Raw genomic sequence first — 27,217 nt, 5'->3', positions numbered from 1 at the left:
TTGACAGACCGAGTGAGAGGTGTCTGGGAGACACATTTAATAGGACAGGGACTCAGAACCTTTCCAGAATCCTGGAGGGGCAACTATATTAGATTTTTTAATTTAGATTTAAAAACCATTTAAAATATATCCATAACACACAGAGTTCCTGACCATTGGCTGTCGTAATAAAAGCAAGGGAAATTTAAACTAGCAGTGTAAGTAGAGAGGTTTGTTCAAACAACAATAGATGAGACTGAATGTCTTGGCATTTGCTTTGTACTCTGTGAGGTACTCAAAGTACTTGATGTTTTTTAAGTTGATGATAAGTGGGTAATAAGGTAAGTAACATTTCAATATTCAACATTAACCAAACACAGCACTTTATGTGTTGGTCCTCATACTTCTACAAACATTTGTAAAGATTCTATGATTAGAGGCTAAGACAGATAAAGCGTCAGTGTTACCTATGGGTATGAGATGGTATGATAGGTCATCCAGCTTGAAAACAGATCTTTCAGTACACTGTTAGCACTGACCATCAAGTACCCATTTCATATTAATCCTACATTCGTAAGCAAATCAAGCTTGCTGGAGGACCTAGCAAGTCAGAGATCATTACTGTTGGGGGCAGGGGTTGGAGGAAAAGTTAGAGGGGGGAAAAGTACAAGAGTGGGTAAAGAAGAGATAGAAATAGTGAAATCAGATGGGGGTGGGAAGGTCACCTAAAGTTGAGAAAAGAATGTCATTGCCATTAGGTTTAAGGCTGTCTAGGAGGAATATGATATATTGTTTCTTCATATTTACATTTGAACTCTTGATAAAAGGTCTGGACCCAAACAGTTAACAGACCATTTCTACCCATGAATGTTGTTTGACCTGCTGAATTCCTCTGGCAATTTTTTTGTCTGCTCAAGATTCCACCATCATCTGCAACGTTTTTGGTTCTCTACTTTTCTAGCTCTGATGTGTTCTATCATAACTTTAGAAATTTATTTCATTTCCTAAACAAGATGATAACTCTTGGCAATGTTGGCAATGAGGGTTTCATTTGTTGCACATACGTTATGCATGGAGACATTCAGAGAGGTACTTGATTCCTCTATTATTTCCTCATGTTGCCTGGCACACATAAATTATACAGAATGAATTCCATGTTGCTCATGTAAAACAGTAAATATATCATTATATATTAGCTTGAACGTCTCAGAATGCTTTGCATCCAATGCAATGAATTTGTTTATATTTTAACATCTAATACAGCAACCAAATTTAAACATGAAAATATGTCACAAGGAACCATTAAAGAAAAAGTGGTCAGGTTACTTTTGATGGAGCTTCTTGAGAACAAAATGTCGGTTGGGACATGATTTTTAAAAATTGTTCCTTTTCTGCTTTGAATCAGTAGTCCCTGATGTTTCAGAATCCTCTCTGATTTTGCATCTTGGCAGTCCTGTGTTGCCGGCTTTATGCCACCTCTGCCCTGAACAACATACCTTTTGGTTTCGTGTTATTAAAGTTTACATCTCTTTTGAAGGAAGTTACCTGCTCTCGGTATAATTCTAAGGCCTCATTATTTGTGATATCAGTGGGAAAAATTGGAATGGAGAAAAAAGATGGAGCACAAGGTACAATTATGTAGTGCTAAGCACAACATAATTACTGGACCAGCGACCCAGGTTCGAATCTGGTGCTGTATGTAAGGAATTTATATGTTCTCCTCGTGACCTGTGTAGGTTTTCTCCAGCTGCTGTAGTTTCCTCCTACCCTCCAAATTGTGCAGGTTTGATAAGTTAATTAATTGGCTGTAATTGGGTGCCACAGATTTCATGGGCCAGCAGGCCCTTCTACTGTGCTGAATAATTTAAATTAAAATTAAAAGCATATAAATGAGGGAACAAATGGAGATAAAATGATGGTCTCAGAGGAAATAAAAGAAGTTTGGAAATTGTTTCAGATCTTTCATATAAATAAAATATTGTCGCGTGTTTGAGCAAGTGCAGCGAAGAGACTGAGAGCACAACTGCTTTCATTTGAATCTCTCGTTGCAGCCTTAAGCCCCTTCTTGGTCCCGCCCCTAACATCTCGACGCTTGCATCCCAATGACACAAGCGTGTATGCAACCTTCCGGACTGGACTGGAAGAGATGGTCCCACAATGCCATCCTTGCCGTTGCTGCCTCGCTGACCACACGTGACAAGCGTGGCCGGTTCGCCGCTATAAGAATGTGCATCGCCACAACATTTTCTTAAAATTTCAGAGGGATTGATTATTTTTAACCATTAATTAAACATTAATTTAGACTATTATTAATGCTTCAACTCAGACCTATTTCACGTAACAGTGTAAAATATACAGACAGCTTTCTAAAATGATAAATCCTGTGGGTACAAGAAATTGAAAGAAAATCAAGGCTTATTCAAGGCTGCTTGTTACAAAATAAAAGCAGATTTCTTGTCTCAATTTATTAACCATCTGAGCTTCTTTCTTCTTGAATTATGATGATTGGTGCAAGCCTTCATTAGACAACTTGTCATATATTCATTCCTTAATTGTCATAAATAACAGCTCCAAGGGTGAAACATTGATTTGCATTGTAGGATTGAATATTTGCATGACACACTCTAATGCAATAGTTGATGGTGAAGTGAAAGAGACTATTATTTATAAAGATCTATCAACAAAAGATTTGAATGGAAAAATTGATCTAATAACCAGTCAGTGGTTAGAAATCTTGGATGAAATATAATCCAGTGCAACCAGGAATTCAATATGTTTTATTTGATTGCTGGTCCTTGCTTAATATTCAGCTTTATATTAAGCAATTTGATGTTACTATTTTGCTACCTGGTCTCTGAATATTGTGGTGGTACAAGCCTTCATTTAGAATCATGGAATTGTTAGAACATAGAAGGTGGCCTTTTGGCCCATTGCATCAATATTGACTCTGTGAAATAATCCTTCAATCCCATTCCTCTGCTCTTCCCTGATAGATCTGCAAGTTTCCTTTTCATAGGAAGTAACCATGATTCATATTAAATATTTGTGTAACATTTTTTGGATAATTGGTTTAAAATATATTATGAATTGTGCTTTGCAATTATAACAACAAAGGTTTTTTAATGTTAATCTTGGTTTTCATTTCCTTTGATTCTTTTAATTATAGTATTCTGGTATTTTCTTGTATTATCTTGTTTTGATTGAAGGAAGCTTCACAAGCAAGAATTTCTTGCATCTCTTGCAACATTTCTATAAAGTTTGAAAAGGATCTCCTTTCATAACCTTATGGAGCTGAGTCAGATTATGCAGAGTTTCATGGTGACCATCGAACACAAACAATGGTCTGATCTTGCTATGTTCCTAGCTAGCATTAGTGTCCAGATTAATAAATTCGCTGAGGCAACCGGGAATCATTTTGTTTCAATGGGGTTTTTTTTAACCATTTTTATCAGTTTTTCTGATTACTGCAAACATTAAAATAAAAAAAGTAGTCTGATTTTCCGCCACAGGTGTAAGGTGATTTTAAACTATAGATACTGATTTAGAAGCTGTACCATATTGTAAAGTTTTACTTTTGTGTGCTCTATGATAGAACTTTACCAGCAAAGCCTGATGTAAAAGGGATGTGATACTCCATGCATATAACATGCACACACAAAGAGGCAGTTTAACATGTGCAGTGATGGAAAAACTCACCAGTCACATACCTGTTAACTTCGTTCTTACCTGTGGCTGACCCTGTGTATGTGGTTGGTTTGATAGCTTTTCAGTTTGCCAGCTGTCAAAACAGTTTCATGCATTCACATCTGCAATAGGATTCAAGCATATAAAAAAAATTAAAAATATACAATTAAAATTGTCCAAAATACTTTAACAAATTAAAAGACAAAACACAATAATATATTTAGAGCTATTACATGCATTTAAATTAATCAAATGTAATAAAATTCTTTAATTTTTCTTTCATTAGCCCTTCTCCCCAATAGCTGTTCTAACCTGCCGCAGGCACACTGCAACTAGTATACAACAGTGCTGTCAGCACCCATCCTTGAGCAGAACTTTGGGACCTCAGAACTTTTACAGAATTGCTGGCAAATGGTTGCAGTTCCAAGGGGAACTGCTTGCTTTAAGCAGAGGGTCTGCGCCAACATTGCCAATCACAGATGGATCCAAATTCACAAAATTGATTTCACAAAGCTCAGTCAAACCTCATTAATTGTTCATGGAGTGCATGCAGTTAGAAAGCTGTCAGATAACATGAAGCAATCACAGCGAGGCAAATAAAAGCTTTAAAATATTAAAATGCTTTAAATATATCAATGATATATATATTTTAGCAGAGGTCCACATGAGGGCATGAAATTGTTAAGAAAGAAATGCAAATACAGCAGATTTAATTTAAAAGGTAAGTGATATAGAAGGCCAGTTTACCAGGAAAGGGTTAGAAATGCTACCAGAGAAGGGTACAGTAATGACAATGTGAGTGTGAAAACAGGAAATGGGCAGTGGAAGGTAAAGTGCATAAAGTGAGGTGATCAAATTCAATTTTGTCATGACCATTTTCCTTTTCTCTTACACCTTCTGAGTTGTTGTAGTGTGACCTTCACTCTTACATTCTGCATTTCTCCTGGAATTAACTCTACTTTTGTTCACTCAAGTTCAAAAGGTGCAAACTTGATTGCACCTGACATTGTGGTAGTTTAGTGCAGTACATTTGTCACAACATTGTAAATGCTCTGATAACAGTCAGAAATCGAATTGTTTGACTCCTCTTTGAACTTCTCAACTGCAGAGCAGCAGTCAATGCAATATTCTGCATCATCTTACTCCTGTACTTTGAACCTCTAACTCATTTGAGCTATTCACACTTGAGTTTGTTCTGAGATAGTTAAAATTTTATTTTTTTAAAATTTATTCATAACAGGCCAAATCAGCCCGACAAGTCCATGCTACCCAATACATTGTGACAAAACCATCTCCAATGATAATGTCTCTTCCTCACTCTAGAACTTTCCTTGCTCCAGAACTTTCCTTCTATAAATTCCCCAAGGATTCTCTTGAATCCTTGCTATACCTCAACTACATTAAGTTCCTTAATAGATTCAAGAAAGACGTAGGACTATCTTGCAAATATGGTCCATTTACTATATGGAAACTCTCTGTCTGCCTCTCTATAATTTCAATGTGTAATTGGACCTCTGGGTGAGATATTTTAAGTGGGCTTATCATTCCACTCATTTTGGATCTCCCGGAGTTTGCGCTGAAGATGGCTGCATGCGCGACGGAAGGCTTGTTTCTTCTCTGGACAGGACGGCTTTGTAAGGTGAGCCTGGTGGGCAGCTCGCTTCTTTGCCAGCAGCTCCTGGATTTCCTGGCTGTTTTCGTCAAACCAGTCCTTGTTTTTCCTGGAGGAGAAGCCCAGTACCTCTTCAGTGGATTGCAGTATGGTAGCCTTCAACTGATCCCAGAGGGTTTCAGGGGACGGGTCCGTGAGGCGGGTTGCAACGTCGAGCTTTGCTTTGAGGTTTGCCTGGAAGTTTCCTCTCGCTTCGTCTGACTGCAGTTTTCCAACATTGAACCTCTTTCTGGGGGCTTTATTGTTCCTGGGCTTTGGCTTGAAGTGAAGGTTGAGCTTGCAGCGAACCAGCCGGTGGTCAGTGTGGCATTCCGCGCTAGGCATGACCCTGGTGTGGAGCACATCTTGTTTGTCACTTTCTCGCACCAGGATGTAGTCCAGGAGGTGCCAGTGTTTGGATCGGGGATGCATCCAGGTGGTCTTAAGGCTGTCCCTCTGCTGAAAAAGGGTGTTTGTAATGACAAGCCGCTGTTCTGCGCAGAGCTCCAACAGGAGGCGCCCATTGTCGTTGCACTTGCCGACACCATGCTTGCCCAGGATTCCTGGCCAGGTTTCTGAGTCTTTGCCGACACGAGCGTTGAAGTCGCCCAGGATGACAACCTTGTCGGCTGTAGGGGTACGTTGGATGAGGTTGCGCAGGTCGGTGTAGAACTTGTTCTTTTCTGCTGGTTCCGCCTGGAGGGTTGGAGCATAGACACTGATGAGGGTGATGTGACGCTTTGTTTTGAAGTGGGAGTCGCATGGACATGATTCGGTCCGAGAGGCCTGTCGGAAGGTTTTCGAGTTTGGAGGCAATGAAGCTCTTGACCATGAAGCCTACACCAGATAGGCGTCGTTCATCTGAAGGCTTGCCAGACCAGTAGAGTGTGTAGCCCGCGCCGCGTTCTTGGAGGCTGCCTACATCTGCCAGGCGGACTTCACTGAGAGCGGCTATGTCGATGTCAAGTCTGAGGAGTTCATGTGCAATGAGGGCAGACCGACGTTCAGGTCGGTGGCTGTCAGTCTTGTCTAGCATGGTTCTGATGTTCCAGCATGCTAGCTTGAGTTTGTGAGCATCTTTTGAGGGGGAGGACGTGGAGGGGGAGGACGTGGAGGGGGAGGACGTGGAGGGGGAGGATGTGGAGGGGGAGGACGTGGACCTGTCCTCGGGCCTGCGCAAAGGAGCTTTTAGGTGGAGTGCAGTGCGCGCAGTACTGGCCCCACCCTTTACACCCATGGTTCGTGTGCCGTGGCCAAGCAAGCTGGGACGTGGCAGCGAGGTCCTTGGGTCGTAGGTTTTATATCGGAGTGGCCTTCTCCTATGCAGGTTTCTTACCCGGGCTGGAGGGGCCTGCCTCCCCTCCTAGGTCGGTCCATACTGCCCGGACCGGGGCCGAGGCCGCCGCAGTTCACCCTGTGCCTGGACTGGGGCCACCGCCTCCCACTCCCTGCCCGGACCGGGGCCTCCGCCTGCCTAAATGAGTGGTGGACTAGCCTCGCCAAACGAACACAGCTCAGCGCGGACATTGGCGACTTCAGGGGTTTCTACGAGGCTCTAAAGGCTGTGTACGGCCCCTCACCCCAAGTCCAAAGCCCGCTGCGCAGCTCAGACGGCAAAGTCCTCCTCAGCGACAAGATCTCCATCCTCAACCGATGGTCAGAACACTTCCAATCTCTTTTCAGTACCAACCGCTCAGTCCAAGATTCCGCCCTGCTCCAGCTCCCTCAACAGCCCCTAAGGCTAGAGCTGGATGAGGTTCCCACCCTGGATGAGACATATAAGGCAATCGAACAACTGAAAAGTGGCAAAGCAGCAGGTATGGATGGAATCCCCCCAGAAGTCTGGAAGGCTGGCGGCAAAACTCTGCATGCCAAACTGCATGAGTTTTTCAAGCTTTGTTGGGACCAAGGTAAACTGCCTCAGGATCTTCGTGATGCCACCATCATCACCCTGTACAAAAACAAAGGCGAGAAATCAGACTGCTCAAACTACAGGGGAATCACGTTGCTCTCCATTGCAGGCAAAATCTTCGCTAGGATTCTACTAAATAGAATAATACCTAGTGTCGCTGAGAATATTCTCCCAGAATCACAGTGCGGCTTTCGCGCAAACAGAGGAACCACTGACATGGTCTTTGCCCTCAGACAGCTCCAAGAAAAGTGCAGAGAACAAAACAAAGGACTCTACATCACCTTTGTTGACCTCACCAAAGCCTTCGACACCGTGAGCAGGAAAGGGCTTTGGCAAATACTAGAGCGCATCGGATGTCCCCCAAAGTTCCTCAACATGATTATCCAACTGCACGAAAACCAACAAGGTCGGGTCAGATACAGCAATGAGCTCTCTGAACCCTTCTCCATTAACAATGGCGTGAAGCAAGGCTGTGTTCTCGCACCAACCCTCTTTTCAATCTTCTTCAGCATGATGCTGAACCAAGCCATGAAAGACCCCAACAATGAAGACGCTGTTTACATCCGGTACCGCACGGATGGCAGTCTCTTCAATCTGAGGCGCCTGCAAGCTCACACCAAGACACAAGAGAAACTTGTCCGTGAACTACTCTTTGCAGATGATGCCGCTTTAGTTGCCCATTCAGAGCCAGCTCTTCAGCGCTTGACGTCCTGCTTTGCGGAAACTGCCAAAATGTTTGGCCTGGAAGTCAGCCTGAAGAAAACTGAGGTCCTCCATCAGCCAGCTCCCCACCATGACTACCAGCCCCCCCACATCTCCATCGGGCACACAAAACTCAAAACGGTCAACCAGTTTACCTATCTCGGCTGCACCATTTCATCAGATGCAAGGATCGACAATGAGATAGACAACAGACTCGCCAAGGCAAATAGCGCCTTTGGAAGACTACACAATAGAGTCTGGAAAAACAACCAACTGAAAAACCTCACAAAGATAAGCGTATACAGAGCAGTTGTCATACCCACACTCCTGTTCGGCTCCGAATCATGGGTCCTCTACCGGCACCACCTACGGCTCCTAGAACGCTTCCACCAGCGTTGTCTCCGCTCCATCCTCAACATCCATTGGAGCGCTCACACCCCTAACGTCGAGGTACTCGAGATGGCAGAGGTCGACAGCATCGAGTCCACGCTGCTGAAGATCCAGCTGCGCTGGATGGGTCACGTCTCCAGAATGGAGGACCATCGCCTTCCCAAGATCGTATTATATGGCGAGCTCTCCACTGGCCACCGTGACAGAGGTGCACCAAAGAAAAGGTACAAGGACTGCCTAAAGAAATCTCTTGGTGCCTGCCACATTGACCACCGCCAGTGGGCTGATAACGCCTCAAACCGTGCATCTTGGCGCCTCACAGTTTGGCGGGCAGCAGCCTCCTTTGAAGAAGACCACAGAGCCCACCTCACTGACAAAAGGCAAAGGAGGAAAAACCCAACACCCAACCCCAACCAACCAATTTTCCCTTGCAACCGCTGCAATCGTGTCTGCCTGTCCCGCATCGGACTGGTCAGCCACAAACGAGCCTGCAGCTGACGTGGACTTTTTTTACCCCCTCCATAAATCTTCGTCCGCGAAGCCAAGCCAAAGAAGAAAATCATTCCACGAACTACCAGATGAACTTGTAAGAGTGCAATGTTGGTTCAATGGCAAAAGTTCCAAGACAACTAGAAACCAAACACTGCTGTACAGTTTTTATTCATACAAGTCCTCTTCTAAAGCAGTCTCTTGGGCTGGCATGGTGATGTAGCTGAGAGAATTGCTGCCTCCCAGCTCCAGCGACCTGCGATGAATTCTGACCTGTGGTGCTGTCGATGCAGAATTTCTTCCAAGTGTTCTAATTTCCTCCCTCGTACCAAAGACATACAGGTTGGTAGATTAACTGACCAATGTAAATTGTTTCCAATCTTCAAGTAAGTATGCTGATAACAATAGAATCTGAGGTGAGTTGAGGGGAAGCTGCAAAAGTAAAATGTGATGGGTGCCTGAAGGCTGGCCTAAACCTTGTAGACCAAAGGGCTTGCTTCTGCATGAGATTGAAGGTGACTAACTCTTGCTTTGGTTTTGTGCTTTTTGAGGTGGCTGATAAGGAGAATGTGGCAGCTACAAATATCTTCCATTGTTAGAGTGGGCCCGTGGGTAATCTGCAAGATGGCACAATCCTTCAATCTCAAATGCAAGGCATCCATGAGCTCTGAATGCATGGACACAAGGTTTTCAACATTGTCTTGAATGCTCTTCTCCACTTCAAGCAGCCATAGGCTGGAGATCATCAGGAGACCATGTTTGTTCAAGAAGACTTTGAGCACACCCTTGAAACCTTTCAGTGAAAAGAGTTCAGAAGGATTATGCCTACATGGACGCAGACGTGTCCACATATGTATGTCTATCTGAACTCTGAACAGATACACAACCACAAGCATATGATGTTCCCCTCACCCTCTTCCATGGCAATGGTCCCACTCAATGGTCCCAATCCTTGCCCTGATCCTCACTCTATTTCAGCCTCATTTTTCTCCTTCTCTCCTAACTCCTCTCTCCTTTCCCTTCCTCTTAGATATTTGTTCTTTCACTCCCCTCCTACCTTCAGCCTGTCCCCATTCTTCTCACATATCTCTATCAACCTTTCTCCGATCTCCAGTATCAGCCACTTGTTCTCCCTTCCCCCCACCCAACCTCAGCCCCACCCCAGACTCCATCACTCATTTTTTTAAGGTCTTAGGTCTGGATTGTCAGTTGTCCTCCACCCTGTTCAAGGAGCCATGCTGCCTGAAGGCTGTGGTGTAGCTCAGACATGCCCCCACCACCCCCTCCCCCCAATTCTCTTCCACAGTGTTCAGTTCTTGACCCATTGCTGGCAGAGGTAAGTCTTCCAATGCTCTCAACTTATTTTGCTGATTAAAGGAGGAAGATTTATCTTGAATGAGCAGGAATCTTTCAATCACATGCTCTGTCAAAGAGCATGTACAAAAACATTAAACCCATAACTTCTCTGTCTCCTGCTTTGACCCGAAATCCATGGGACCTCTGATATCTATGCTGTCTTTAAACACACAAAGCATTTGTCTCCGAATGTGTGTCTCACCTCCAGGAGTGTAGGGAAAGGCAGGAGACAGAGAATTAATTAATAGCATAAGAACTGGTTATCATTATCTACAAACCAACAAAAACGTATGTGAATATGTGAGAGAAGTAGAGAATCTATTTTTTTAAGATAACAGATGAAAATAGTGGGACTTTTGGATATTTCTACTGTTCTGCTCTTTTTTAACAGCTGGTCAACAATACAATTTGGCTCACTTACTCAAGATAGAACTAGAATTTCAAAACTCTGTTCAGCATTTGTATTGCTAAAAATTAAATCAGAAAAAAAAACTTCACATTTTTTTGTCTCATAGTCTAATAGTGTGTCTGCTTAATTATTTTATGAACGTCCAAAAATATCTTATAAGTAACTTCAAGGTAATAACTACCCAGCAGATCAGTATTTTGGGAAGTGGATGGTAGGGAGAATTAAAAATGACCCTTCTGACTTCCCACACCCCATTTCCTATCCCGGCATGGCCTAATGCACTGCCAAACCAAAGCCACCTGCAAAATGGAAAAATGACACGGGGGCATGGTTAGCATATCAATTAGTGCAATGCTGTTACAGCACCAGCGTCTCACTTCAAATCTGGTGCTGGCTGAAAGGAGTTTGTACATTCTCCCTGTGTCTAGATGGGTTTCCTCTAGGTGCTCTGGTTTCTTTCCACTGGTCAAAACATGCTGGGATTGTAGGTCAATTGGGTATAATTGGGCGGCATGGGCTCATGGGCTGAAATAACCTGTTACCGTGCTGTATGTTTAAATTTAAATTTAAATACCTAATATTCTGTCTAGCAGTCTCTACCAGATGACATTAAGATTGACTTCTCCAGTTTATGTTAGGCTCTCTCTATCTCTCACTCTCTCTCTCTCTCTCACTCTCTCTCTCTCTCTCTCTCTCTCTCTCTCTCTCTCTCTTTCCCTATCCCTGTGTCCATTCCTCCAGCTCCCCATCCCCTTCTCACTCCATTCAGAGACATACCACCTCTCCCTATCACTTCTCAGCAGTTTTCTCTTCTGCCTCTTACCCATATCCACCGATGACCACCTGCATATTGGCCTGTGCTTCCCCCCATTTCCCCTTCTTCCCTCCTCCCCTACCTTTTATTCAGGTGTTTGCCTGCTTTCTGCTCATACCTTGATCAATGGCTCCTGTCCAAACCATTGGTTATATACCTTTGCTTCCTATGGATGCTGCATGACCTGGTGAGTTCCTCCAATTTTTGTGATTGGACTACAATCATAGTTTATGCAGACTTTTCTGTTTAATGTTTGCCTTTGGAATGTATGCTAAAGGCACACCTGGTTGACGGAATGAAAGTTCATCCTAAACCAAATGTGGGAAATTGCCAAGGGAGTGTTCGCAAAAGATGATGTGAGGATAAAGGAAAACTGGCAGGGGGTGGATGTGCCACCCTGAATACCTCACAACTGCCCCATCAGTCAGGTTGCACTTAACATGACTGACTTCCGACCTATCATATCTCTAATGTCAGCAAGAATTCTTTCAACTCAAGGAAATGTCTTTTTAAAAAGGCTTCAATGTAATTTTTTTGTCTATTTCCTTTACAGATACTGATTAACCTTCACTTTGCTGAAAAGCTAACTGGGCCAGAGGTGTGGAACCTCCATCAGAAGTCTTTGCATTTAGATACAGTTGGTCTTTTCAGATCAGGCATTGGAATTAATGAAGCTCCAATGCAATGAGGTAACTGGACTATTCTGGGAAAACACTCCATCTTCAATCCCATTCTCTTCCTCAGAATTAGGATTTCTCCATTATTTCTATTCCATTTCTATTCTGCGCTGACTGGACAGCGGCATCAGGAAAAACCAGGGGAGGTGGCATTTGTGTCATCGTCAGTTCATTATGGTGCACAAACATGATAATTATGTCCCTGTCCTGCTCCCCCAACCTGGAACATCTGGCGATAAAGTACCACACATTTTACCTGCCGAGGGAGATCATCACCATCATACTGGTCACAGTGTACATTATGGCCCAGGCTAATGTCAGGCTGGCACTGGAGGAAATGAACACTGTGATTAACAGCCATGAGACAACACATCCTGATCATTGGAGAAGGCTTCAATCAAGCCAAACTGAAGAAGCCTCTGAAATACTAACACCAGTGCACATGACCACTGCTACACCACCATGAAGAATGCTTACCAAGCCATAACATGATAGCACTGATCACCTGGCTGAACTTGTACTCCCGGTGTACAAATAGAGATTGAGGACCACAGCACCAGTAGTGAAGACAGAGAAAGTATGGTTGAGGGAGGCAGAGGAGCAACTGGAGGACTTATTGGAACTTATTCAAGAACTCATCCATAGATTTGAATGAATATGCAACAGATGTGATCGACTTCAACAAGACCTGCATGAATGAGTGTGTTCCCCATCCAGAAGCCTTGGATGAAGCAAAGAATTCTCAACTGCTGAGGGCGCGAACAAGGGCATTTAAGGGCGTGGATCTAGATCTCTACAAAAGGTCCAGGTATGACCTGCAGAAAGCCATCTCTGAAGCAAAGTGGCAATTCCAGAGGAAGCTAGAGACAGAGACAGATATACACCAGCTATGGCAGGGATTGCAGGCCATTGCAGCCTACAAAGGGAAGGCAAACACAATAGATGACTGTGATGCTTCATTACTCAATGAGCTGATCACCTTCTATTCCCGCTTTGAGATGAAGAACTAAACAATGCCTACTAGAATCCCTGCAAAGGCTGAGGACCCTGTGACATCTATCTCTGATGATGTTAGAACATCATCCAAGAGAGTGGATCCTCACAAGGTGTCAGGCCCTGACAGTGTACCTGGCAGGGTACTGAAAATCTGTGCTAACCAACTAGCCAGAGTATTCATGGACATTTTCTACCTCTCTTTGCTGCAGTCAGAGGTTCCCACCTGCTTCAAAAGGACATCAATCATCCCAGTGCCCAAGAAGAGTAGAGTGAGCTGCCTCTATGATGACCGTCCATTTGAACATTAACATCTACTCCTGATGAAATGTTTTGAGAGGCTGGTTATGGCCAGAATTAACATGCATATAAGCAAAGGTTTGGACCCACTGCAATTCACCTATCGTCACAATCACTCCACAGTGGATGCAATATCGCTGGGTCTCCACTCAGCTCTGGATCATTTCGAAAACAGCAATTCATACATATGGCTGCTCTTCATCGACTACAGCTCGACCTTCAATACCATTATTTCCTCATTGTTGGTCAAGAAGGTACAAACTCTGGGCCTCTGTATCCCACTCTGCAACTAGATCCTTGATTTTTTTCATCGGAAAACCACAGGCAGTATGAAATCGAAACAGTGTCCCCTCCTCACTGATTATCAACACAGGCACACCCCAAGGATGTGTGCTTAGCCCACTGCTCTACTCATTATACACTCTTGACTGTGTGGCCAGGCACAATTCCATTGCTATCTAAAAGTTTGCTGATGACACCACAGTTGTCAGCAGAATCACGAACGGCAATGAGAAAGCGGACAGGAGGGAGACAGATCAGCTTGTTGAGTGGTGCATCGTCAACAACTTTGCGCTCAACGTTTGCAAAACCAAGGAGATGATTGTGGACATCAGAAGAACATCAGGGGAACACGACCCAGTCCTCATTGAGGGCTCAGTAGTGAAGAGGGTCAAGTGCTTCAAATTCCTGGGTGTCAAAATCTCCAAGAATCCACCCTGGAGCCTCCATGTCGATGCAATTATGTATCAGGCTCACCAGCAGCTGTACATTGGGAAGTGTTTGAGGAGATTCAGTATGTCAATGAACACTCTCACCATGGAGAATATTCTGGCTAGTGGCATCAGTGTCTGGTATGGAGGCGCCTACTCTCAGGACAAAAATAAACTCCAGAGGGTTGTTAACTCGACATCACAGGCACCAGACTTCATGCCATTGAGGACATCTACACGAGGCGGTGTCTTAAAAAAAGCAGCCTCTATCCTCAAAGACTCCACCACCCAGGCCACGCCCTCTTCACTCTGCTACCATCGGGAAAAAGGGTAAAGGAGCCTACAGACCCAGTGGCACAAGGACAGCTTCTTCCCCGCTGCCACTATTTTTTTAATGTTATAAGATGGTTTATATGAACGTTTGCACTATGACCCTGCCATAAAACTGAATTTCGTGACTTGTTTATGACAATAAATTCTCATTCTGATTCATTTCTTTCTTTTTGCATTCCTTTGATGTGATGTCTGATTCCATAATTGTTGTTGTATCTACATGGCACAAAAGATTTAACTCAGTGCTTCTAAACCTTTTTCTTTCCACTCACATCCCACTTTAAGTAATCCCTATGCCATGGGTGCTCTGTGATTGTTAAGGGATTGTTTAAGGTGGGATGTGAGTGGGAAGGGAAGGTTGAGAACCACTGTTCTAGACCCAATTGTTACTGAAATATTTTACTTGAGAAAAATTGTCATTGGCCCATTTCCTTTGGAGTTACGAAACCGCGCACATAACGAGTCAATTAGGTACAATTAAAAATGTGGTTTTCAAACCTTTTCTTTCCACCCACATACCACCTTAGGCAATCTTTTACTAATCACAGAGCACCCTATGGCATAGGTATTACTTAAAGTGGTATGTGAGTGGAAAGAAAAAGATTGAGACCCACTGGTTTAACTGAACTGAAAACAATGTTATTGCCTTACATCAACCAATAAACAGTTTTTAAAAAAACCTCCAAATCAAAGTGAAGCTATTGGTTTTATTAAATAATGTAATGCTCCATTTTGTCACCCAACACCAAAATTAGGTTCTCCCTCATTCAATGTAGCATACCCAATCTATAAGACAGTGTGTAACTTCAGAACCAGTCATTTGTATTCTTAATTATCCATTCCAACAAGCCATTTGAGGAAAATAGAAAATATAACATCAGTTAGTATTGAATCATCAGTAGTTTAATAATCTATACTCATGCCTCTGGTTCCCTGATGCAATTTTCACTGCAATCTTTAAAGTAAAATCTGAGTGGAAAACATCAACCCTTGAGGATGAGCTGAATTCAGTACTACAGTTGATCAGCTATTGCACTCTACCATCCTACATGCTCTCATTGCAATATTTAAAATAAAGTTACAGGGTTTCAGTGGCATGGCTCTTTGATGTGGCAACATGCTGAGTGATGGAGTGTTAAGAATTGGGATCAAGCTCAAATTGCCCCATACAGAGAACTCCCCTTGTTCGTTTACCAAGGCAAGCAGCAGAAAGGAAATATTTACATTTCTGTATCTAATCTTGATTCAGTTGATTAAATTGTTTTATTTACATTTTTGAACATGACCTTGAAGTTCAATTGGCTTTCCAACAAGCTTCATGTTGAACCCTCTCCAGGAAATGTGGCATTTTATTGAGCTGGTAATGAGGAAATTATAGGTTTTTTTTTTAAATGTTGGTCTGCAAGTTTAATTTAGTCGAATGGATGAAAATCAAAGAACCACAGTACCTGAATCTCTGACTCAAGTTGAGTGTTATGGTTCATTGCCAGAAGAAACAATAATTAAACAAAAGTACTTTCCTTGTACTTGGACAGACTTCATCCAAGACATTGAATCTATGCTGAGTAATACTGAAACAATGAAGGGCCCCTCGGTTGTTAACTAATTCAAAGACAAAAACTACCATGGTCAGTCCAAGTATTTACACTGAGAAAGTATAACCATTGAAGATATTTGACTGACGTCTTTAAAATGATGAAGATTTGCATTTGACCCATGCATCTGAATTTGATGGCTTGGCGAGAATCAGGGATTGTAGGTATAATCTATGTAAAGCAGAAATAGTTTAGCAGTCAAGAAGTTTTTCTTTTCTTCCTGGATTAAGTTACCAGGCCTTACACCAATTACAGAATTGACGCCAATGATCAAAAGAGAAGAGAAGGTAAAACACAGGATTCTGTTGACACTGTGGTTAAGTGAAAAAAAACACATAAATGCTGGAGAAACTCAGCAGGTCAAACAGTGCCTTTATGTAACAAAGGTGAAGATACCTCACCAACGTTTCGAGCTTGAGCCCTTCATCAAGGTGTGGGGGAGCATGAGAGATGTCTGAACAAAAGGGGGAGGGGGGTGGTGAGGGTGGGAGATGATAGGTGGAGGGCTGGAGGGGACACTGCAGGAAGTGGGGAGGAGTCTAGGCTAGGTGGAGAGAGAAAGGAAGTAGGAACTGGAATAACTAGTTAAAGGTGGGGGGGGGAAGGGGGGGAAAAGGTAAGCTGATTAGTGGAATGAAGTGAACTCAATGTTCATGCCCTGGGGTTGTAGAGTGCCCAGACGAAAGAGAGGAGAATGTGTTTCCAATTGAATATGGCTTCAGGGTAACTCGGGTATTGGGGAATTTGTGCTAAATTACTCTGGTCCCATGGAACTTCATTGTCAGTGAAGAAACTGTGCTTTTATTTTGGACTTTGCATCTGTCCCAGGTGATTATATGACTGACAGTTCGAAGGGGAATGGGTTTAGAGGAGTGGGGTGTTGGTAAATCAGAGTCACCAAGTTTTGGTATGTGTTTGTTGCATTTTTACTAATTTCTTATGTTTTAATATTCCTTATGCTTGGAGCCCATCACTAGAGCTTAGCCCTAATCTTCTGCAGTTGATGAATGATTTTTTTTCATATTTCCATGGTTTTCACATTCCCTTTTCCTCTAGATCATCATTATATTGAATCATCTTGACAGAAAACCAACCTTATGCTTGCAACTCCTTTCAGAAGACTTGGATGGAGACCAATTAGTGGTCCAACTTGCCAAATGGCACATGGTGTTCCATTTTCAAGTTATTACGGTGGTGGACATGGTTAAATTTAATGCCCATTATCGCCATCTGGAATATATGGCGGCTCATGAAATTCGAAAGTTACTGTAAAGCTATTGTTATTGGGAACTAATTTTGTTTTCATTTAAATGGGGCGGCACGGCTAGTGTAACAGTTAGTGCAATGATGTTACAACTGCACTGACTGGGGTTCATATCCAGCGCTGTCTGTAAGGAGTTTGTACGTTCTCCCCATGTCTGCATGGGAAACCTCCGGGTGTCCAATTACCTCCCACCTTTCAAAACATAGATCAATTGGGTGTAATTGGGCTGCGCGAACTTTTGGGCAAGACAGGCCTGTTACTGTGCTGCATGTCTAAATTAAATTACATTTTAAAAAGTTAAATTGAAATGTAATTCTATAAAAAAAAATTCTGGATTTAAAATGTTGCTAGATAATGCCAGTTAAATGTTGAAAAAAGGAAATCATTATTTTTATTCTGTGGTAGAGTATAACTGAATGAGGTTTGGCAATGATTTTTGTTGATCTACCAAGAATGATTCATAAATAAGGAGAGGAGAGAACTTTCAACAGCTTGTGTAGGCTAGCAAGTATCAGACATGTCAGAAATATCAGCTGCCGATCTGAATCAGTTTTGAACCCATGTGGATTTCTGGAATTAGTCCAATCAGCATAATTTGAACAAGCTTAAAGCATGAACTGTGCTAAACATCGCAAGTTTGTCCATTAAGCAACAAGTGCCATCTCCTGCAAATCTCAAGCATATAAACACCAACAAAACCTTGTAAGTTTGTTGCTTTTTAGCTGACCAATGAGAAGCAAAGCTCCAATATAATGCCGTAAGTGAGAATACAGTATCTGAGCATGTTAGTGGGTGATAAATCATCAGTATTGTGGAAAGAGAATTTTCAACTGAATTTTTCAATAATAGGAAATAAATGGGATGCACACTTTTCCAGAAGCTCCACAAATGCCCCAGCATTCCTCAAGCAAGCTGGAGGATCATTAGAGCACGAGTAACCACTTGGATGCAACAGAGCTGGATGGCCTGCAACCCAACTTATTTCTCAATTGACGTAACTCTGCTCAAGCTATTCTTGTGTATTTTAAAGCACTTAAAGTTATATCATCAATCATATTCATTTGACTTGAAAAGAGCAAAAGGACTTATACACTGAACATCATTTCAAGATGGCTGCGCATGAGGTTGCAGCGGCCACTTCAGCTTGATCGGGAAATTCTCATCAAAATACAAAGCACAAACCGGATTTTCAAATTAGCAGATCAGGTTGGGAAGAATCTGTGTAGTTTAAACCTACTGAAGTATAGCATGGAAGGTTGTCGGAAGCACTGGCAGAGAAGGCAGAAGCATGGAAAACGGGATGGCATCGGGGTTAGATTGAGAGTTAACCCCTTCAGACCTGTGCACCCAATGATCCAACTCTCAAATGTAAGATCGCTGGAGAAGAAAATTGATAACCTGAGGCTCATCTGAACCAGAGAGAACTGCAGGGCTGCTGTGCTCTTGGTGATTACAGAAATGAGGGTCCAGTACACCATTCCAGACTCAGCAATCCAGTTGATAGCCTTATCTCCTTCAGGGCAAACAGAGAGACTGCTGCTTCTAGCAAGACTTGAGGAGGGGGAAACTGTGCATTTAAATCAATGATAACTGGCACACTAATCTCTCTGTTGTGAAGACCTTCTTCTCCTGGTGAAATGCAGACCCTTTTACCTGATCATGGAATTCTCGGCCACACTGATTGCCACAGTCTAAATTCCATCTTCAGCTTATGAGGGTGAAACCATGAAGGAGCTTTACAGAGCTATCTGCGAACCCCAGACTTCCCACCTTGACAGTGCCATGATTGCTGAAGGCTTCAATGATGCCAACCTGAAAATAGACTTACCACAGTTTCAACAGCATGTAAACTTCACCACCAGAGGAGAGAACTCCCTCGATCGGAGTACACCAACATACCTGATGCACACAAGGCTGCACCTCATCCCCACCTTAATTACTCAGATCACATATCTGTCCTGGTAACCCCGGCATACAAACTGATGGCAAAGCAAATGAGGTCATTTTGTAGGGAGATCAGGATGTGGCCGGGTAAGGCCACAGCAGCACAGCAAGACTGTTTTGAGACCATGGACTGGAGCTGTTTCAGGGAGGCAGTCACCTACGACAGTCATGTAAACATAGAGCAGTAGACGAGCTCAGTGACTGGTTACATCAGCAAATGCATTGAGGATGTCACCAAAATCAAATGCTTCACAATCAGGGTTCACCAGAAACCATGGTTGAATTCAGAGGTCCAAGCTCTTCTCAGAGCTTGTGACATTGCCTTTACTTAACTAACTTGTTCACTTAACTCGTGACCTATCGTGGACACTCAACATCTCCTCACTTGTCAGGAAGGCACAAAAGTGATTGAACTTCCTGATAAGACTGAAGCAGGCATGGCTACTGGCTATCATTATGTCAACCTTCTAAAGGAGCTCTATTAAAAGTGTCCTGCCCAGCTGCATCACAGTGTGGTACAGTTTCTGAACAGAAATGGATCAAAAGTCAATCCACAGGACAATAAGGAGACTCCCTCCACTCCCCACCCCACCACCGATATGATCTACTAGGAGGGCGTACAAAATTATTGAGGACCTCTTCAACCCTGTACACAGCATCTTTCAGCTGCTCTCATTGGAGAAGAGGTACAAGAGTATCAAAGCCAGCACCACCAGGCTGAGGAACAGCTTTTTCCCATGGGCAGTGAGAATGCTGAATGACCAAAGGAACTGCTCACACTAACCATCCGAGACTCTCATATGTACAAACTATTTATTTTTTGAGATGAAGTACTTGTCCTGCATATGTATTGTTTGTTTTTATGTGTGCTTTGTCTGGTTGTATGTCTGCATGTTTTACACCAAGAAGCAGAGAATGCTGTTTGGTTGGGTTGTACTTGTAGAATCAGATGACAATAAACTTGACTTGAATGTGATGGACCATCCAAAGTTGGAACATCACAGAGGACACTTGTTAAAAGCACCAAAGCACATCTACTGAATGATTGAATCTCTGAAGTAATTTGGACGTCGCTTAGGGTGACTCGAAATCCAAGCACGGAGACACTTGAGGAGAACATTTAAAGAAGAGCAGAAGGAGGTCATCCAACTCTTAGAGCCAATATTGGATTTCCAAACTTCAGGGAATCGAGTTGAGGTCCAGACTCTGCAGGTCTGGAGCAATGGGAACAATGGGGTGAGGTGTCACCAGTCTTGTCAGGTGCAAAACTGACTGTGGTATCTAAATGAATAATGCCTTAGAGCTTTTCCACTTGGCATTGCATTTTGGATTGTGCTTCAAGGCCACAATAATTATGTTTCCTCAATATTTATTAGCTCACCAATGTTCATACATTTCGTATATCCAATTTGCCATTCACTTCTCACCTCACAAAGAAGGTTATCAGAATTTCCAAAGATAGCAGGATGTCAGGCACCTCTTCCTCTTTACTTTCTTTTTAAATTTTGTTTACTCTCCATTCTAACTTTTTGTTTATCTTTCTTAATCCACTCATTTATGTTGAGGTTTTTCCTTTTCTCCCTTTGTAATTCACTGGGTAAAAAGATGGCAGTAATGAAGTTCACAAGGACCAAGTGCATTGTTGACTTCACCATGTTGTAATTACTTTGCATTGCCTCATACTGCAATGCAATGTGCCATTTGTAGGCTGAGGGAAAAGTGTCACTCACCATGAGCCAAGTAAGTGATTAGAGGGCATTCCTTTAGCAACTTGCCATGATAGTTCTTAACAATGGCATTCTGACAAGGATAATACATTGAATTTAAAAAAATAGACAAGTATAAGATTATTGAATACAACATAGTTGTATCACCATATGAGTCACTCCCCATCACGAATGAGAATAAAACAATTTTTATCTTCCTATATAACTTCCAACACTACACTTTGATAATAAATTTCTCTCCATCTCCCCTAAAGTTGCTATCTCTGGCCAACACATTTCAGTGGGTATCTGCAATGACATTCAGCGTTGATACAGAATCTTCTTGTGTAAACCTAGATAGGGAGTGTTTGCAATCTGTTCAACCATGGAATAACAGCAAGAATTAACCCTCTTTTCCAACAGCGATGATGTAGGCTCATCTTTCAAACTAGGCCAACTGGATCTCAGACAGAAGGAAGAACTCAAATATTTTTGAAAAGCAATACATTGCAGATGCTGAATATCTGCAATGATACAATAAACACTGATTAATCAACCATCCATGCAGGATTGATGACAAGCAAAACAGAAAAAGTATTTTAGGTTGATGATCTTTTATCAGACCATCACTATCTTCCAAGAAATAGAGAACACACTTATCCATAAGGCTTATGCCAATCATTTGTCTTGGACAAGAAAGAATTAAGTGACACAAATCGCAAAGCAAATTATGCTTCTTAAAGGTTATGGTTTGCTTTCATGTCTTCTGAGATTTTAATATTTTGTCGCCCATAAATGTAGAACCAGAAGCCACCTGGTCAGCTGAAGGAATAAATTGAAGAGAAATCTTTCTTAACATGGAACATGGAGGATCCATGGAATTGTATATACTTCTGGGCCATGAAGACTCAGACACAGTCCATTCAAAAGAGTTGCTGAAAACATTTGCATATCATGAAAATCAATGAATATTGGGAAAAAGAGAGAAAAAAATGGGGCTTTTTCATAGCCATAGTTTTGATAAATAACATAATTGGCTTGGGGAGGGTGGGGGTCTGATTACTTTCTCTGGCTCCTCTTTCTTGTGCTCTTTTTATTGTTGAGTTTTGTGTGGAATATGCCATATGAATTTGGTTTGGAGAATGTATTATTTTGCTGACATTTATTTTCAGAAACTGACTATGCATTACTAATGGGAAATAATAGCCTGACACTGTTCTGTGAACTAGCCCTCAGACACCGAACTCTGGAAATGGGCAGGCAACCTTGCATTAGGAACACCTGAAAAGGTATTAGGGCTGCACTATCTCTTATCGAAGGCTTTTAAGGTGCTTATTGACAAATCAGCTTAAATATTGCTGTTGTTTGCAAAACATCTAAGTCAGGGCTTAAGAAAGAATCCATGATTGTCAGTGTGACCTGAATAAACAGGACACAAGAATTCAGTCCAGTGGTAGCCAAGCTGTTACATTCCTTTACAGATTTAAAAAAGAAACAAAAAAGTCTTGTCAGGCAGAGATGAATGATATTAGTCAGCAATGAGATAATATAAATTAGGGCTGTAAAATGAAGAGCAGTAGAAAGCATAAATCCACAATTCATCCATAGGGAAATGTGAGAAGCTACAGATGCTGGCATCTGGAGCAAAAAAAAAACAATCGACTGGAGGAACTCAGCATTTTGGGAAGCAGCAGTCTTGTTGAAGGGTTCTGGTCCATTTCGTCATACTGATGCTGTTCAACCCTCCAAGATGATCCAGCAGATTGTTCTTTGCACAACTAGTCCATTCCCATTTGACTTGCAGAAGGGACTTCATAAAATTTATGGTGCAAAATCACAAAACAGTGTCCAACCAAGGTATGGCCCCACCAGTGCTATCTGCCTCACACATACACACAGCCTAACTTCACACTCATAATAGCTGATGCCAGTTGAAGGCAGAAAATGCTATACCCACAGTCTTGTGGGGTTCTAGTCAGAGTTCTTCTCTTCCCTTGAACTAGACATTCTTCCTTACCATGCTGGAAGGCCACGAAGATGACCACCAATTGAAATTTATGAGGAAAATATTTTTTTTTAAATTTAAAGTAGAAAAAAAATGATATTCTGTCAGAGCTCAATGATCACAGGCAGTTTGCTTGTTTGTATGACACAGAATTGGGAATACAATGTTTGACAATGTTACATGAAGTTCAGTATATGACTGTAAATAACTCATATTGCAGCTATGAAGAACCTTGGTAAAATCATGCACTTTTAATTGATATATTTGCATTTCAGTCACACAATAAGGGTTACTGAGCTGAATCCTGGCATGGATGGATTTTCCTTTTGAGTAGTGGTTGGGTTGGTTTTCGTGCAGTTGGATAATCATGTTGAGGAACTTTGGGGGGCATCCGATGCGCTCTAGTATTTGCCAAAGCCCTTTCCTGCTCACGGTGTCGAAGGTTTGGTGAGGTCAACAAAGGTGATGTAGAGTCCTTTGTTTTGTTCTCTGCACTTTTCTTGGAGCTGTCTGAGGGCAAAGACCATGTCAGTAGTTCCTCTGTTTGTGCGAAAGCCGCACTGTGATTCTGGGAGAATATTCTCGGCGACACTAGGTATTATTCTATTTAGGAGAATCCTAGCGAAGATTTTGCCTGCAATGGAGAGCAGCGTGATTCCCCTGTAGTTTGAGCAATCTGATTTCTCGCCTTTGTTTTTGTACAGGTTGATGATGGTGGCATCACGAAGGTCCTGAGGGAGTTTTCCTTGGTCCCAACAAAGCTTGAAAAACTCATGCAGTTTGACATGCAGAGTTTTGCCGCCAGCCTTCCAGACCTCTGGGGGGATTCCATCCATATCTGCTGCTTTGCCACTTTTCAGTTGTTCGATTGCCTTATATGTCTCATCCTGGGTGAGGACCTCATCCAGCTCTAGCCTTAGGGGCTGTTGAGGGTGCTGGAGCAGGGCGGAATCTTGGACTGAGCGGTTGGCACTGAAAAGAGATTGGAAGTGTTCTGACCATCGGTTGAGGATGGAGATCTTGTCGCTGAGGAGGACTTTGCCGTCTGAGCTGCGCGAAAACCAACAAGGTCGGGTCAGATACAGCAATGAGCTCTCTGAACCCTTCTCCATTAACAATGGCGTGAGGCAAGTCTGTGTTGCCGCACCAACCCTCTTTTCAATCTTCTTCAGCATGATGCTGAACCAAGCCATGAAAGACCTTAACAATGAAGACGCTGTTTACATCCGGTACCACGCGGATGGCAGTCTCTTCAATCTGAGGCGCCTGCAAGCTCACACCAAGACACAAGAGAAACTTGTCCGTGAACTACACTTTGCAGACGATGCCGCTTTAGTTGCCCATTCAGAGCCAGCTCTTCAGCGCGTGACGTCCTGTTTTGCGGAAACTGCCAAAATGTTTGGCCTGGAAGTCAGCCTGAAGAAAACTGAGGTCCTCCATCAGCCAGCTCCCCACCATGACTACCATCCCCCCCCCCCCCCCCAACATCTCCATCGGGCACACAAAACTCAAAATGGTCAACCAGTTTACCTATCTCGGCTGCACCATTTCACCAGATGCAAGGATCGACAACGAGATAGACAACAGACTCGCCAAGGTAAATAGCGCCTTTGGAGGACTACACAAAAGAGTCTGGAAAAACAACCAACTGAAAATCCTCACAAAGATAAGCGTATACAGAGCCGTTGTCATACCCACACTCCTGTTCGGCTCCAAATCATGGGTCCTCTACCGGCATCACCTACGGCTCCTAGAACACTTCCACCAGCGTTGTCTCCACTCCATCCTCAACATTCATTGGAGCGCTTTCATCCCTAACGTCGAAGTACTCGAGATGGCAGAGGTTGACAGCATCGAGTCCACGCTGCTGAAGATCCAGCTGCGCTGGATGGGTCACGTCTCCAGAATGGAGGACCATCGCCTTCCCAAGATCGTGTTATATGGCGAGCTCTCCACTTGCCACCGTGACAGATGTGCACCAAAGAAGAGGTACAAGGACTGCCTAAAGAAATCTCTTGGTGCCTGCCACATTGACCACCGCCAGTGGGCTGATATCGCCTCAAACCGTACATCTTGTCGCCTCACAGTTTGGCGGGCAGCAACCTCCTTTGAAGAAGACCGCAGAGCCCACCTCACTAACAAAAGGCAAAGGAGGAAAAACCCAACACCCAACCCCAACCAACCAATTTTCCCCTGCAACCGCTGCAACCGTGTCTGCCTGTCCCGCATCGGACTTGTCAGCCACAAACGAGCCTGCAGCTGACGTGGACATTTACCCCCTCCATAAATCTTCGTCTGCGTAGCCAAGCCAAAGAAAGAAGAAAGAAAGTGGTTGGGTGCAATGGATATATTTTCCCCAAAGTCAGAAGAATGCAAAGATATCTCATTTAACTGTTTAAGATTGTGAAGAAACACAATTGAATAGACTCAGAGAGAGGTGCAGCAAGGAAACAAACTCTTCAGTGCATTGAGTCTGCACCAACCATCAACCACCTAATCCTACATTAATCACAGTTTTTTTCCATTCTCCCTTCATTTTCAGCAACTCTCCTCTAAGACATACAAGCCAATTTGTAGTGGCCATGTAACTGGACTGGGATGTTGGAGGAAACTGGAAAAAATGCATACAATCACAAGGAGAACATATAAACTTTAAACTGTTCTCATGATCATAACTCATCCTGGACCTCCAGCACTGTGAGACAGCATCTCTGCCATCTTGGCTACTTGTGGTGGCCTAAAATAACAAGCAATGGTTCTGGAACCTCTTTTTACATTGGAGAGTTGAGAATAAAAGGTAAAGAGAAGTGTTTTGGCTTGGGTTAGTGTTAAGATTTCGGTGTTTAAATCTGTGGTAAAAGGAAATACGTTTAATTCAAAATATAATGAATTCTTGGAATTCGTCCATTCAGGTGCTCTGTCACTGAAAATGTTCAAGATAGTGATCAAATGATTCCATTGAGGGGGTTGATGGGCTTGAGAGTAGAGAAGGAAGGTGAATTATCGGTCTTAATCTTATCAAATGATCAGAATCAGGATTTATTGTCATGAACAAGTCATGAATGTGGTATTGTAGCTTTTATTGGATAACTATTCAAGAGTAAAAGGGAAAAATGGTGGAAGAGTACTAGAATTGAATTGTACAATGCTTAATGAGGTTTGAATTTTGTTTTAAGATGGTGATTTATGTGACTAATATGATGATAGATGTGAAGTTAGTTGATATTTGGTGAAGGTTTATCTCTATAGAGAAAGTTTTTTTGATTTTTTTTTCGTGCTACAATTTTTTTTAAGAATTGATTATTGTTTAAGAATTTTTGATAGATAATGTTACTAACTTTACTAATTTTTTATATTAAGTTTGAGTTAAATATATGTTTCATCTTAACTCCGTTTGTTAAATATATGCATTTAAGTTTGATTTAAATATGTTTTTTAAGTCTGATATCTTAGTATTAATTACTTTTCTTTTTGTTGGTATTTTAATCGGTTATGTTTTTGTTTTTTGGTTTTTTTTGTAAGTGTTTTTTTTCTCACATATATTATTAACTTTATTAATTCTTCACTCTTTATTTGGGGGGGAAAGGGGGGGTTGGACTAATTTGAGTTGGGTTATTAATAATTATTGGGGAGGGTATAGTTTATTTAGATTATTGATACTGTATTGTAATTTTATTATTTTATTCTTAATTTTTTTTAATGTAATCCTGTATGTTATTCAGGTTATAAAATCTTAAATAAAGTTTAAAAAAAAACTGAACAAGTCATGAAATTTGGTGTTTGCAGCAGAATCAGAGTGTAAACGTACTTATTATAACCATTTTACACATTACTATAAATATAAAATAAAACAAATAATAAAGACAATAATAGAGCACGAAAAGTGAGGCAGTGTCTCTGGTTCATTGATTATTCAGGAATCTGATGACACCGGGGAAGAAGCTGTCTTTATGCTGTTGAGTGCTTGTATTTAGACTCCTGTACCTTTTTCTCAGTGGTAACAAAGAGAAGAGGGTGTAGCCTGGGTCATGATAGCACAAGTTCATATATTTGAATGGATTGCTTATGTTCCTATATTTTAAGTTTGTATGGTGTCTTTTAGTCTCTTTCCAAGTTTGTCTAAGTATGAGATAAAGTGGTGTTTCACCTCATCTTGGTCTATTTACTGTTCCTTTAGCACAGTGAATATGAAAAAAAATCAACCCAAAATGCTATTTAAAAATAAATTATGTAATCTTAAAACAACAGAAATGAAATTGGGAAGTGATGAGAATCATGTGAAACAACTGAATTTTAGTGGAAAC

General features: G+C 42.2%; 1 protein-coding gene across 3 annotated transcripts in view; it reads left to right on the top strand.

The window, feature by feature from the left end:
* The window catches only part of LOC138757902 (heparan sulfate glucosamine 3-O-sulfotransferase 1-like), a 47,902-nt gene extending 21,331 nt beyond the window's left edge, over positions 1–26,571 (top strand). Inside the window, exons 2-3 of one of the 3 annotated variants that reach the window (XR_011353959.1) lie at positions 11,940–12,075; positions 23,618–26,571. The gene's annotated coding sequence lies outside the window, so the exon portion shown is untranslated. Of the gene's footprint in view, positions 1–11,939; positions 14,559–23,617 lie in introns of those variants that run through there. The other 2 variants (XR_011353960.1, XR_011353958.1) reach the window with 2 other exon arrangements.
* Positions 26,572–27,217: the final 646 nt, after the last annotated feature.

The sequence above is a fragment of the Narcine bancroftii genome, chromosome 3 (genome assembly GCF_036971445.1).
Source record: "Narcine bancroftii isolate sNarBan1 chromosome 3, sNarBan1.hap1, whole genome shotgun sequence".
Classification (NCBI taxonomy): Eukaryota; Metazoa; Chordata; class Chondrichthyes; order Torpediniformes; family Narcinidae; genus Narcine; species Narcine bancroftii.
Note: the sequence above shows the minus strand (reverse complement) of the source record. Positions and strands in the feature narration are given on the sequence as shown.